The sequence below is a fragment of the Loxodonta africana genome, chromosome 12, assembly GCF_030014295.1.
Source record: "Loxodonta africana isolate mLoxAfr1 chromosome 12, mLoxAfr1.hap2, whole genome shotgun sequence".
Classification (NCBI taxonomy): domain Eukaryota; kingdom Metazoa; phylum Chordata; class Mammalia; order Proboscidea; family Elephantidae; genus Loxodonta; species Loxodonta africana.
Window position 1 is genome coordinate 52,629,381 of NC_087353.1, and position 14,936 is coordinate 52,644,316.

Consider the following 14,936-nt stretch of genomic DNA (forward strand, 5'->3'; position numbering starts at 1 on the left):
TTAAACAAATGCTTGTTGAAAACCAAATGAAGGCAACTACCTCGGTAGCACAAATGGTTAAGTCCTCGACTGCTAGCCAAAAGGTTGGCAGTTCAAACATACCCAGAGGCACCTCAGAAGAAAGGCCTGGTGATCTGCTCCCATGCATTATCTCATGTAATCCCCACACCCACCATTAGTGTGACTAGGAGAAGGAAGCTTGGTAAATCTAAATTCCTGGGCTAGGACCATATCCTTTGGGCTGTCTGACTTCAAGACCCATCCCACTTCTCGAAGGGCTTGAATAAGAGCACACAAATGACACCGCAACCTGTTTACACTTCCACACAGACAAGCCAGTCTACCTATTTCTTAAAAAAAAAAAAAAAAACTCCAGTTCAACCACAGGGGTGGTTAGGGTGCCAAATTACTCTTCAGTGTGGCAGCCAATCTCTAAGGAGATTTTCTCTACTTATTCTACAAAACCTACTCATTAGGTGTGTGGAAGTGCATGCACAGGCAAGAGTGTTTTCAGAGCAAAAGGACCTAATACAAAAACAATAAAAAGTCCACCGTAGCACTGGTATCACAGAACAAGGCTCAAGGACAAAGTGAGATTTCCACATCTCAATGATTTCAATGCAATGTATGTCACAACAGCTAGCAGAGGCAGACAGGGAAGGACTTGACTGGACCTGTTGTTGTTGTTAGTTGCCATCAAGTCAATTTGAACTCACTGCAACCCCATCTGCATCAGAGGAGAAATATGCTCCATAGGGCTTTCAAGGCTATGACCTTTTGGAAGCAGATCACCAGGCCTGTCTCCCAAGATGCCTCTGGATGGGTTCGAACCGGCAACATTTTGGCAAGTAGCTAAGCGCTTAATCATTTGTGTCACTCAGGGACTCCTGACTAGACAAACATGCCAACAGAAACCAGGCAATATGTAGCATTTCCTAACAGGTCCTACTGTCAGAAAGTGGAGGCTAGCAGTCGAGGACTTAACCATTTGTGCTACCGAGGTAGTTGCCTTCATTTGGTTTTCAACAAGCATTTGTTTAATTAACAGTTGATGTTAATTCTACTTGTCTAAACACAACCTTTTTTTTTTTTCTTAATTAAGAGTTGATGTTAATTCTACTTGTCTAAACACAACAACAAATGAAGTGCCTGGCAAGCGGATCCCTCTGGTCTGCTCTGCTGCATTTCCACTGACCAAAGAAGTCACTGTCCAGTGATAGTAAGAAATTCTGTCCTTGGGACATAAATAAATGCCCAACTCCTATAGTTCCTGGGTGTATGAGAGCCTGAGATGCCTGGAATTGATCCAGTTCATTTTAACTAGCGAGAAACTACCTAGTAATACCTAGGTGTATTTCTTGGAGGAGGGACGTGAGAAACACTTTTTTCATTCCACACAGTAATTCACCACAATCAGAGGGAGCACAGCAAGGGCAACACCATCTCCCAGCTGCTGATTACAACAAAGGCTTGCAGCACAAATTCAATTTTACGGTGTTAATCTCAGCCTGCCACTCAGAAATTTTCTCTGAGGGATATGATTTTCCTCTGGATTTCATTTAAAGAATGATTTTCTTGATCCACAATCAATAAAGATATGTTTTCATCAAAAGACTCTATCTTGGCAGAATTCAATTGGCTATTTCAATCCCTTTTGGTGACACAATATTAATTAAAATAGTTTATGTTGCACTTCAAATGGAAAAAGAGGCAGTGAAAATAGCAGCTACTCAGAACACATGTTATATACACATCAACATGGACGGCAGAAAATAATTTTGTCCTTCTCCTAGAGACCAAACCCAAAAGCCCATTGCCATCAAGTCAATTCCAACTCACAGGGACCCTAAGGGACAGAGTAGAACTGCCCCATAAGTTTTCCAAGGAATAGCTGGTGGATTTGAACTGCCAACCTTTTGGTTAGTAGCCGTAGCTCTTAACCACAGTACCACCAGGACAGACATTAACTATTCAGGAGAGTTGCTCTAACTTGGTTTATCTCTGTAATCTTTGTGGGAAAAAAATCTCTTTCTGTTGGCATTTTTTGTTGTCGGAAATAAAAATGCACATAATTAGGCTTCAAATGCCCGTCTCCCAGTGCCTCAAGAGGAGAAATAGTTGCGTGGCATTATGGACTATAAAGAATCACAATCACAGTCACTGTTTCTCTTAACTTATAAAAAAATTTGCAATGTTATTATTAAAAATTCTTTTAATATTTAATTTCTAAATAATTGCAATTAAACAACTTGAATACATTGTATTTCTCAAAAGCAGGTATATACGACTTATACAATGTTTTTCAAATTTAAAAAGAAGAGAATTATGAAATGTGTTACAAAAATAACTGGATTAATATTCAACAGTGGTTTTGAAAGTGCCAGTTAATATTCATTCACATAACAAATGGTTATTAAGCACCTACTGTGTGCCCGACTCTGCTTACCATTTGGGAGTCTGAGATGAAGGCCCCAGTTCCTGCCCCCACAATGCTGTCAAGCCCAGTAAATTCCTTTACCATGTAGAGTGAGAAGGACTGTGACCTAGTTCCTACAGGGTGCTGGCAGAACCTGGGGAGGGGGCCAAGGAGGGCTTCTCAGAGGGAAGTCCTATTTCTGAAATATCTGGCTGGTAATTTACACCCAGGAGTTCCTGGCTGACGCAAATGGTTAACACACTCAGCTTCCCATCAAAAGGTTGGTGGTTCAAGTCTACCCAGAGGTGCCTTGGAAGAAAGGCCTGGTGATCTACAGGCAGTCCTCGGGTTACGAATGAAATTCATGCCTCTGTCTTTAAGTTGAATTTGTAGGTAAGTTGGAATAGGTGCATAGGGTTTTTATTTAGTCTTACTTTAGTGCAAGAAGGAGCCCTGGTGGCACAGTGATTAAAGTGCTTGGCTGCTAACCAAAAGGTCAGTGGTTCAAGCCCACCAGCTAGAAAGATGCAACAGTATGTTTCCATAAAGATTTATAGCCTTGGAAACCCTGTGGGGCAGTTCTACTGTCTTATAGGCACTCCTTGGAAACCCTATGGGTCAGCTCTACTCTGTCCTATGGGGTCGCTAAGAGTTCAAATCGACTGGACGGCAACCGGTGTAGGGAGCCCTGGTGGTGCTGGTGGTTAAAGCACTTGGCTGCTAACCAAAAGGTTGGCAATTTGAATCCACTAGCTAGCCAAAAACAACCCAAACCCAGTGCCGTCGAGTCGATTCCAACTCACAGCGACCCTATAGGACAGAGTAGAACTGTCCCATAGAGTTTCCAAGGAGCGCCTGGTGGATTTGAACGGCTGACCCTTTGGTTAGCAGCCATAGCACTTAACCACTACGCCACCAGGGTTTCCATCCACTAGCTGCTCCTTGGAAACCCTGTAGGGTAGTTCTACTCTGTCCTATAGGGTCACTATGAGTAGGGTTTGGTTTTAGGTTTTGTGCAAGAAAATGCTCAAAGCTTTTTCAATGATTTAAAAGCCTCAGGTGCAGCAAGTGAAGGTGACTGTGATGAACAATTTGTTAGGAATAGGGGGATGGTTCGATGGTTTCAAAGTGAGGGTAATTTACGCAACATTAAAGAGCAAGTTAAGAGTTGTCCTGGCAACTTTCTGGACTTTGTGTACTTGTGAAAAATCAGCTATTGAAAACCCTATGGAGCACAGTTCTACTCCGACACACATGTGGGCAACCAGATGTCAACCAATATAATTTATATCCATAGTTTAAAAAATAAAAAAGGTCTCTAACCAGATCTCTATAAACCAAATTTTCCCGTTTTCATATGCAAATTCATGCATCCATTAAACTTCTTTATGTAAGAAGGTGGTAATAAAGAAAGTGGGTGTATTAGTACCCTAAGGAGTCCAAGGATTTCATAGGACTTTGGGTAGTTTTCATTCAAAGTCCGTTTCCTCAAAGAGAGGCCTTGTTATAACCACTCAAGGCATACTCTTTTAGACTAATCTGGATGTTATATCCAAGAGAGAAAAACATCAAATTAAGGAATAGCATGAAACTTTATAGAAATCTAGTCCAAGTTCCTACTTTATGGATTTAAAAACAACAGAAAAGTAAGCTGACTAGGTTAAAAGCAGGAGTGGACCTACAATCTGGATTTGTAGAGACATTTGATCAGTAACAATAAAGCCTAGACAGAGCGGTCACACTGTACTCCAAAGAGTTTACGTAAATACATACACCAGCTCTAGAAGAACAAAGGGGAAAAAAAAAAAACAAGAAAGCTTCCATCAACATGAGAACCACCTGCTAGGCTTATTAAAATGCAGATTACTGGGCCCAAACCAGTAATTTGAATCTTTAGCTCTACAAAGATTCTTACCTATATTCAAGTTTGAAAACTACTTTCAAATTTGGCTGTAACAAAGAGAAATTTATTATCTTAGCCTAGGAGGCCAGAAGTCCGAATTCAGGCTAAGGAACTTGACTCAATCACAGCATCCCTCGTACACAGCAAAATGATTCCTTGTTAGATGAAATATTCACTGAATGTATAAATGACTAAAAAGACCAATTCCTCAAAAAGTTCTTACTTTGGCCTGGACTGCCTGGATCCCAATACTACTTGGCCTTATCTGGGCCTTCCATAGTCCACCCACTTAGTCTTGCCTCCTCACCCACTATTTTTTTCTACAGTGACCAAAAACTAGAGTAGTTACATGCTTTTGTTGTCTACCACTGCCTGTATGCCACATAGAATTCTTCCAAGTTTCCATTAAATATAGATGCGGGCTCTGCAGTTGCAAAAAAAAAAAACCTGCCAAAGGTCTTTCCTTTGAAACCGATGCAGGGAAAGGGCCTAAAGGGGAAATTTCTACATATTCAATAGTTTAGCAAACCTGTACAATGCTTGCAAGAGGAATAACTCATGCATGATCAAATTGGAATTTAGAGGCAAATTTTTCCCAGTTTAAAGGTATTTTAAGAACTAACAATACCAACGAAAAATCACAAGTAGATAAAATCCTGTAATAATGCCTTCATGTAATGTTCAATTTGCATTTTGTCATCCCAAAATAACTAACCAATTTTCAATATCCCCTCCCCACACCAAAATTTTTTCTAAGGCTTAATTTAATAGCTCAGACTAAAACAATGACCTGTGCCTGACAGGGCCTAAATAGCTCAAGATCCTATCATAAAAAGGCAGGACTGCAGACAGTTTCCAGCAAAAGAACATTCAAAGTGAGCAGTCCTCCTATCATAGAGCCTTGCCCTAAGACAATAACAATAAACAATAAAATCAGTTAAACATTTCCTAGTCTGCTTTTTATAATATGGATGAGGGTCGTAAATAAATCCTATCTATGCTCAAGGCTGAACGTGAGTAATGTTACCTTGTCTCTAATTAAGGTAAATGGAGGTGTGAAGGGAACCACATTGGTAGCCATGCCTACTGTGTATCGGACGGGCTGTACATTACTTGGAACTAAGTCTTCCAACAATGTTGGAAGGTAGACACCCTTATAAGGAGTCCCCAGGCGGTACAAATGGTTAAGGCCTTAGTTACTAACTTAAAGACTGGTGATTTGAATCTACCCAGAGGCACCTCAGAAGAAAGGCCTGGCAGTCTAGTTCTGAAAGATCACAGCCATTTTCAAAACCCTATGGAGCACAGTTCTACACTGACTGACACACACGGGGTCGCCATGAGTTGGAATGGACTCGATGGCAACTGTTTAGACACCCTTACAGGATAGACTTGAAGATTAAATCAGTATCTAATTATATAAACTAACAATATGATCTCATTTTATATTTGAGGAAACTAAAGCTCCAAACTGAAAACCAAACCCATTGCCATCTAGTTGATTCAGGCTCATAGCTACCCCATAAAAAAAAAAATAGGACGGAGTAAAACTGCCCTATAGAGTTTCCAAGGCTATAATCTTCATAGAAGCAGACTACCACATCTTTCACCCATGGAGCAGCTAGTGGGTTCAAACCACTGACCTTTCATTTAGCAGCCAAGAGCTTAACCATTGTACCACCAGGGCTCCTTCACCTAAAGTTCAGAAAGGTAAAATAATTCTTTAAGGTCCCAGAGTCAATATAGGATGGGACAGTATCTTAGTACCAGTTCCAGGGGAAGGCTTTCTCCTTCCGTTGGCTCTGGTGGAAGATCCTGGTCATCAATCTTCTTGGTCAAGGAGCTTCTCAGCACAGGGTCCCCAGGTCCAAAGGATGTGCTATTCTCTTGGCTCTTGTTTCTTGGTGGTATGAGTTCCTACCTGTTATGGATTGAATCATGTCCCGCAAAAATGTCCGTCAACTTGGCTGGGCCACGATTCCCAGTATTGTGTGATTGTCCACCATTTTGTCATCTGATGTAATTTTCCTATGTGTTGTAAATCCTAACTTCTATGATGTTAATGAGTGGGATTAGTGGCAGCTATGTTAAAGAGGCAGGACTCAATCTATAAGATTAGGTTGTGTTTTAAATCAATCTCTTTTGAGATATAAAAGAGAGAACCCATCAGAGAGACAGGAGGACCTCATTCCCTTATCAGAGCACTTCAACAGAGCATTTATAACCCCACTCTAACTATTCGTAAATCTGCTACTTGAACTATACAGTGAATGCCTGAAATTCAGGAACCTGTCCCCTTTGCCTTTGCAATCTACAGGCAGAGAATTTTACATAAAACAAGACATCAAAAAATGTTGTATAGAGAATCAAGATTTAGTTAGGAATCAATACAATATGACTTCAAGAGTCACCTCTCTTTTCTTCTTTCTTTCCCCAGACAAGTCAGTTTGTAAATGTTCATCTTAAGTTTGTTACTCTGAGGTCTGTTCAAAGAGCAAATGGAAGGTAGGGAAAAATATCCTTGGCTAGAGACAGGCATTCAAATTTCTACGTCAGCAGACTAAAATCACATCAGCATTCTGGGCCCTCACAACTCACCAAACAGTCAATTAACCATAAGATTAATTGGTTCAAGCAGTTACAATTCCCTCATCTTGTACTTGCTTATTTTTTAAACACCTATGTGTAGGACTTTATATTTATTCAAGTTAAATTACATCTTGTTAAAAGTAAGAGGAGAGAAGTCAGTGTCGAAGAAGACATTTGCTACCATTTATCGAATATTATGCTGTAGGCACTGTGCTACTTACAATATGCGCATGTCTTAGGCTGAGTTCTCTGAGAAGCTAAACCAGTAAAACATATATATATATATAAATATAGAGAGAGAGAGATTTATATTAAGGAAATGGCTCACACGGTTGTAGATGCTAGAACTTGGATCAGGCTGGAGGCTACTCCTGATTCACATAGTCTCAGGGGCTGGTGAACCAACGGCAAGTCAGACAGCAGGGCTCCAGCTGAGAAGCTACGAAGACCAACGAATTCCAAGATCAGCAGGCAAGGCCAGAGGTAAGATGTTAGCTCGAGTCCCAAGAACAAGAGGTCAGACGAACAGAACCAGCTGCAGGATGCAATGAGAGCAAAAGCCCAGGAGCCTTGCCAGAAGGTCCACTTATATTAGATCCAGGCCACACACCCCCAAAGAAACTCCCTTTCAACTGATTGGCTACTCACAGCAGATCCCTCATTATGGAGGCTGTCTTAGTCATCTAGCGCTGCTATAATATAAACACCAGAAATGGATGGCTTTAACAAAGAGAAATTTATTCTCTCACAGTCTAGTGGGCTGCAAGTCCAAATTCAGGGCATCAGCTCCAGGAGAAGGCTTTCTCTCTCTGTCAGCTCTGGAGGAAGGTCCTTGTCATCAGTCTTCCATGGTTCTGGGAGTATCTCAGCACAGGAACTTCAGGTCCAAAGGATGTACTCTGCTCTCAGCACTGCTTTCTTGGTGGTATGAGGTCCCCAACTCTGCTTACTTCCCTTTCCTTTATTATCTCTTTAGAGATCAAAGGTGATGTAGCCCACACCCATATCCTTTACCTGGGATCAGGGATGTGACCCTGGTAAAGGTGCTACAATCCCACCCTAATCCTCTTTAACATAAAATTACAGTCACAAAATGGAGGACAACCACAGAATATTGGGAATCATGGCCTAGCCAAGTTGATACACACATTTTTGGGGGGACATAATTCAATACATGACAGAGGTGATCACTTCATTATACAACTGCATCATGACAGCCAAACCATTGGGAATCATGGCCCACCCAAGTTGACACACAACCTTAACGATCACAGTGCATTACCTCATTTATCCTCATAATGACCCCAGGTATCACTATTATCTCTATTCTAAATATGAGGAAAATGAGGCTTGGAGAACATAAGCAATTTGCCTAAGATCAGAGCTAGAAAACAAAGACAGGCCCATCAATCAAAATGCATACTTCTAACCACTACACAACACTGCCTCCTGCTTAGGTGAGGCAGGGGCAGTGCCCAGCATGTTAGGACATCATCTGGGAATTAGAGAAAACCCTAGAAGTGATGCTCTAAAAACCCTAGAGCAGTGACACTTAGCTCTAGAAATGAGGATCTGTATTTAGAAGAGTTCAAAGGGAACCTAATGTCTTATCAGACCAGAGAAGACAATTCTTATTTTGCAGATAAACAAGACACACATAAATTAAGGGCGTTGCTGAGTTCCCAACGTTAATTAGGGGACTTCCCAGGAGTTCAAGGTGATCTAGAGCTAGAATTCAGTTCACAGACACTTTTAGTTCAGGTTCCCACCTCATCTCCCTATACCCAAGTCAGCCTGGAGCAAAAGCAAATCTAAAACTTAAAAAAAAAAAAAATAGCTGGGAAGGAATAACCATACTGACAGAACAGGGCTCCAGAGAACTGTCCTTTATGACGCACTGACAAAATTCTTAAAAGATACCGTACACTGTGCACAACATTATTAAATAACAGAATAAGAGAAAGAGTGGTCAAGCCACAGATAACCTGAATGTAGCAATCTGAAACATGGAAGTATTCCAGATACCATCATTTTCAAGTTTTCATGAGGTTATTTCATAACTTAAATACACTCTTCTATTCCAGTCAGTCTCTTTTAACTAGAACTTCAGATATTAAAGCATTCACTCCAGTGGGTGTAAGACAGGGAGCAAAGGCCCTGAGATGGGAGGGTGCCTGTTTCAGAAATAGTTAAGAGACTGGTGTGGTTAGGGAAGCAAGTGAAAAAAGAAATAAATTATACTATAAGGGAGGTAATGGGGGTTGAGTGTGGAACCTAGAGACTTAGTAAGACAAGGAACAGATGGGCCCCCAAATCTGCAAACAAAGTAACAAGAAATAGGCCAGGGTGCAGAAACAAAGCCATTCCCCAGACAATGGGGCAGGGTATCTAAAAATAGCCCACAAACTTCTTTAAAGTTGCCTTTCCAGAACCAGCTGGAGAAAACCAGGCCTAGGGACAGACACAGAACACCCACCTGTGACCGATGTGTGCCCTTCCACTAGGGGCAGCCAGGGAATCAAACCCAGGGAACGAGAGACTGTGCAGGTGCGACACCCCATAATAAGTCCTGCTACAAATCCCAGAGGCCTCCGGGACAGAAGCCATCTTGGAAAGCTGCTGTGCGTGCACCTTAGTTAACTTACCCCCGCCTGTGCCTGTGAATAAACATGAATCTTTTCCCGCCCAAGAACTTTTAAAAACTCAGGCCTGTCTTTGGTTCTGTGAGATGAGGGTATTCGTTGTTCTAGGCCCTCTTTGTCTCCGCTTGCAAGCCTCTTCAATAAAGCTTTGCTCGTGTGGAAAACTACATGCCTTACCTGCTCATTCTTGACCAGTAAGAGGCAAGAACCTTGTTCTGGTAACAGGTAGAGACTGTTAATGTAAGATTCCGCATGCAGGGAGAAGTTTAACAGTTCATACTTTATTGAGGCTAAAATAACTATAATTTTAAAACATCTTTCTGAGAAAAAGGTGAAAATCTTGGAACTCAACCCAGGGTAGCATTATTTTAGTGTGGTTTAATAATAATCATAATCACTGTACTAGACCACAACTGTTTCCCTTTCTCCTCCGACCCTTTGTATTCTTTACAGCAAATACAATCAGAAGATTTTAATATCAAAGGAACTAAAAGAAGGCTAAGGAACAAGTGATGTTTACAAAAAAAGTCACAAGGCCAAATTAGCCACAAAAACTTGAACAACAGTGTTTGCTTTTGGTGAGGATTAAGGAAGGTAACAGCATTTTGTGTGTGCGGTAGAGGGGCATGGTGGGGGTGGGGGGTCATGAAAGAAGCAAACAAAAAGCTTTAAACTCATTCTTCAGGTCAAAATATTACCAAAGGTGACTTTGAACTCATTTAGAATAAAACTGCCTGGAGGAAGAGGAAGAAAAAAGCTAAGGACCTATCATACAGCCACGTTCAGTTTTTCCTTTTAGTTAAGTGTATTAAAATGTAAACAAAATGTTATAATGAATAAGGAGGGTGGGATAAGGAAGCTCCCATTCCCAAAGAGAGTACTGGCAATACACAATACCTTTTCCAGGTTTTTATCAACACAGATAACCTCTGCTCCATCCTCCCTTCTTGTCCAAACTTGTTGTTAGTTGCCATGGAGTCCATTCTGACTCATGGTGACCCCATGTGTGCAGAGCAGCACTGCCCCATAGGGTTTTCAAGGCTGTGAACTTTCAAAGCAGACTGCCAGGCCTTTCTTCTGAGGTGCCTCTGGGTAGGTTTGAACAGTCAAATTTTTGGCTAGTAGTGGACTGCTTACATCATTTGTGCCACCCAGTGACTCCTTGTCCAACCTTACAAGTGACAATAAACTTGTGTCCATAGATTTTATTGCTAGCTCTGCAGCAGCTGTGCGGCAAGGTAAATTTTTGCCAGATTCCCGACCCCTTGAAGCTTCAGGCTGTCACGCCTAAAACGGCTGGTGTCCAGCCAGGTAGTTTCTCCAGAGCCTCGTGGAAACAGTCTATTCTGTGATTTAACTGTTTTAAAATCAACCCAACCGGCTCACTCCAAGTAAGTCCCACTCATAAGCCGCAGGAAATTCCCCCAATAGTCAAAGGCAGGACCCTAGAAGAATCTGGGAGCACACTCCTCCCAAGAGCACAGGTAGGAATGCTGACCCCAACTCTCCGAAGAACCTATTTGAGAGATGCACAGCTCGGCTCTGGTCACTACTGATGCGACATCAGGAAAAGTGTTTGAAGAGAGAATTTTGCACGTGTGCAAGAATGTGGAGCAAAACCAAGAGGTTACAGTAACTGCGGCCCGTGCCCACTTCCCGTTCCCACTTCCCGTTCCCACTCCCGCAGCTTGCAAATCCGGGCAGAGATCCCTCCTGCGCCAGTCTCTAAGGGCAAGAAACCGAGCGGAGGCAGAAGCCCGGAAACACCGAAAGACCCACCGTCTGGGAGAGAGGGACCTAGGGGAGAGCCCATGGAGCGCCCGCCTTACCCAAGGCCAGAAGCACAGCGGAGCAGCCGAGCAGCGGAGCAGCAAGTACCTAGCGGCCTGGCAGTCTGGCAGCCTGAGCTGCAAAGACCGGCCCTTATGGCCTACCGGGATCCGCCCCGGCCCCGCCCCGGATACGCCCTGGATCCGCCCAGCTCAGCTCGCCTTGCTCCAGGCTCACTCCGGCCTTAGCCGCCCAGCTGGCAGAGTTCGCCGGCTGTACCTTCTCACCGCTTCTTGAAGATTGTCTCCCTCCTTCTCTTGCTTGCAGTGGTAGTTCAGGGCAGGTCCTTTCAGGGCTGGAGAGAGTTCAGGTTAAGGTGGGGGAAATCAAGGTAGCCAGGTGGGCGTGAACTCTTTGCCTTTGCCCTGGGTACACTTTAATAAGGAATGGGAGGAAATTCACCTCAAGACCGCACCCTCAGATCCCCAGAGCCGTATTAGAGATATTTTTGTTAATAATTGTTAGTTGCCATATACCCCATGTGTGCAAAGTAGAACTGCCCCATAGGGTTTTCAAGGCTTGACTTTGTCAGGTTTTTCAGTTATTTTACTTTACCCTCTAAACCCTGTTGTTGTTAGGTGCCATCGAGTCTGTTCCAACTCATAGCAACCCTATGTATGACAGAAAGAAACACTGCCTGGTCCTGCGTCATCCTTGCAGTGGTTGTTATGCTTAAACCCATTGTTGCAGCCACTGTGTCAATTCATCTCATTGAGAGTCTTCTTCTTTTTCGCTGATCCTCTACCAAACATGATGTCCTTCTCCAGGGACTGACCCCTCCTGACAACATGTCCAAAGTATGTGAGACTAGGCTTGCCATCCTTGCTTCTAAGTATATCAAAGACTCTAAGGATGGTGCAGGACCGGGCAGTGTTTCATTCTGTGGTACATAGGGTCACTATGAGTTGGAACCGACTCGACAACACCTAACAACAGCAACGGCAATTATATTAACTTCCCAGAATGGGTTAAGGAACAGAGCATTCTATAGATAGTATCCTAGTACTATATTTGTTATCCTGAGAAAATCAATTCAGGAATTAGGACTCAACTCCAACTTGTAACAGCAACGATGACATATTTGAATACTGCTTCTTCAATAAACTTTCATTCATATTATTCTAACCTATCATATGAAAGAGCATGTACAAATAACAGAGTAAGGACTTAACAGAGAAATCATTTTTTTGACCTTGCATTGTTTTCAGCAACTCTGCATGATGTCATCATTTTGAAATGAACCCAGTTACCATTCTAAGAAATTGTTTCCTTTGGATTGTCTTTCATTTCTTAGTCCCTGTAATTGGATTCAACTCAATCAATGCATAATAAAAATTCCCCTCAATTCTCTACTTCCCATCCTCAGAAATAATCACAGATCACTTCTCACTTGCCCACTCTCATCCACTGACTGACGTTTGGGTTCTTCAACCAATTATTTCCACCCTATGACATATTTTGTTCTAAATCTCAGCTTCTATTGTTTTCCTCTCTGTTTTCTTATTACAGTTACATTTTTTTTCTTTATGGAACAAATCAAAATTATAATTATATATTTATTTGTTAATTTACTTATTTCCTCCTCTAGACTATTGTATGTTCCATGAAAGCAGCAGCCGAATAATTTTTTTTCATTCTTGTACACTTAGTGATTATCAGAGCGCTAGGCACATAGTACCATTTCTGGAGGGAGCATATGATCTGTGTGTGATATTAATGATATTGTTCAATAATTTCTGTGTTCTGTTGGGTCACCTTTCTTTATAATGGATACAAATATTCTAAATATGTGCCTATGTGTCTAATGATAAACAAATGAGTTTTACAAACCAAAAAGTAAAAGACAAATACCCCCATTTTAAAATGGGCAAAGAGAATAAACAGGCATTTCATTCAGAATCATAAATGTTCTATGTATGTAAGAAAAGTTGCTCCATCTCACTAATATTCAAAGGAATGCAAATTAAAACAATATCCTAGTTCTTTTTTTGCTCGTGTCTATCAAATTGTTTTTTTTATCAAATTGACCAAAATAAAATAGAATGATACTACTCAGTATTTGTAGTAACCCAGAAAGGTGTGATGGTTAAAGTTGTTATGTCAACTTGACTGGGCCATGATTCTCAGTAGTTTGGCAGTTATGTAATGATGTAATCACCTCCAGATCAGCTATGAGCAGCCAATCAGTTGAAAGGGAGTTTCACTGGGGATGTGGCCTGTATCTAATATATATGTACTTTCTGGCAATGCTTACTGGCTTTTGCTCCCTCTGGATCCTGCGTCCAGCCCATCATCATCTGAACTCCAGTTCTTGGGACATGAGATTACAGCCTGCCGTCTGATTTGCCAATCTTGAAATCATCAGCCTCTGCAGCTACGAAAGTCAGGAGAAGTCTCCAGCCTGACACATGACCCATATACTTGGGACTTTCCAGCCTCTACAACCCTGTGAGCTACTTCCTTGATAGAAATTTCTCTAAATATATATTGTTGTTTTTGTTAGGTGCCATCGAGTTGATTCCAACTCAAAGTGACCCCATGTACAACAGAAAGAAGCACTGCCTGATCTTGCACCATCCTTACAATCATTGTTATGCTTGAGCCCATTGTTGTAGCCATTGTGTCAATCCATCTTATTGAGGGTCTTCCTCTTTTCCACTGACCCTGTACTTTACCAAGCATGATGTCCTTCTCCAAAGACTGATCCCTACTGACAGCATCTCCAAAGCATGTGAGATGCAGTCTTGCCATATTTGCTTCTAAGGAGCATTCTTATTGTACTTCTTCTAAGACAGATTTGTTCATTCTTTTGGCAGTCCATGGTATATTCATTATTCTTTCCCACAATTCAGAGGTGTCAGTTCTTCTTTGGTCCTCTTTAGTCATCATCCAGCCTTCACATACATATGAGGCAATTGAAAACACCATGGCTTGGGTCAGGCCTTCAGGGTGACATCTTTGCTTTTCAAGACTTTAAAGAGGTCTTTTGCAGCAGATTTGCCCAATGCAATGCGTCGTTTGATTTCTTGACTACTGTTTCCAAGGGCTTTGATTGTGGACCCAAGTAAAATGAAATCCTTGACAGCTTCAATCTTTTCTCCATGTATCATGATGTTGTTTATTGGTCCAGTTATGAGGATTTTTGTTTTCTTTATGTTGAGGTGTAATCCATACTAAAGGCTGTGGTCTTTGATCTTCATCAGTAAGTGCTTCAAGTCCTCTTCACTTTCAGCAAGCAAGGTTGTGTCATCTGAATAACATAGGTTGTTAATGAGTCTTCCTCCAATGCTGATGTCCAGTTCTCCTTCATATAGTCCAGCTTCTTGGATTATTTGAATACAGATTGAATAGGTGTTGTAAAAGGATTCAACCCTGACACACACCTTTCCTGACTTTAAACCACTCAGTATCCCCTTGTTCTGTTTGAATGACTGCCTCTTGATCTAAGTACAGCTTCCTCATGGGCACAACTAAATGTTCTAAAATTCCCTTTCCTCACGATGTTATCCATAGTTTGTTATGATGCACACAGTCGAATGCCTTTCCACAGTCAGTA

At 41.7% G+C, this 14,936-nt stretch overlaps 1 protein-coding gene across 1 annotated transcript in view; it reads right to left on the reverse strand.

Annotated features, from left to right (window-relative positions):
• The window catches only part of WDR72 (WD repeat domain 72), a 617,996-nt gene extending 606,371 nt beyond the window's left edge, over nt 1-11,625 (reverse strand). The window contains exon 1 of the mRNA XM_023539510.2: nt 11,380-11,625. The gene's annotated coding sequence lies outside the window, so the exon portion shown is untranslated. The remainder of the gene's footprint in view (nt 1-11,379) is intronic.
• Nucleotides 11,626-14,936: the final 3,311 nt, after the last annotated feature.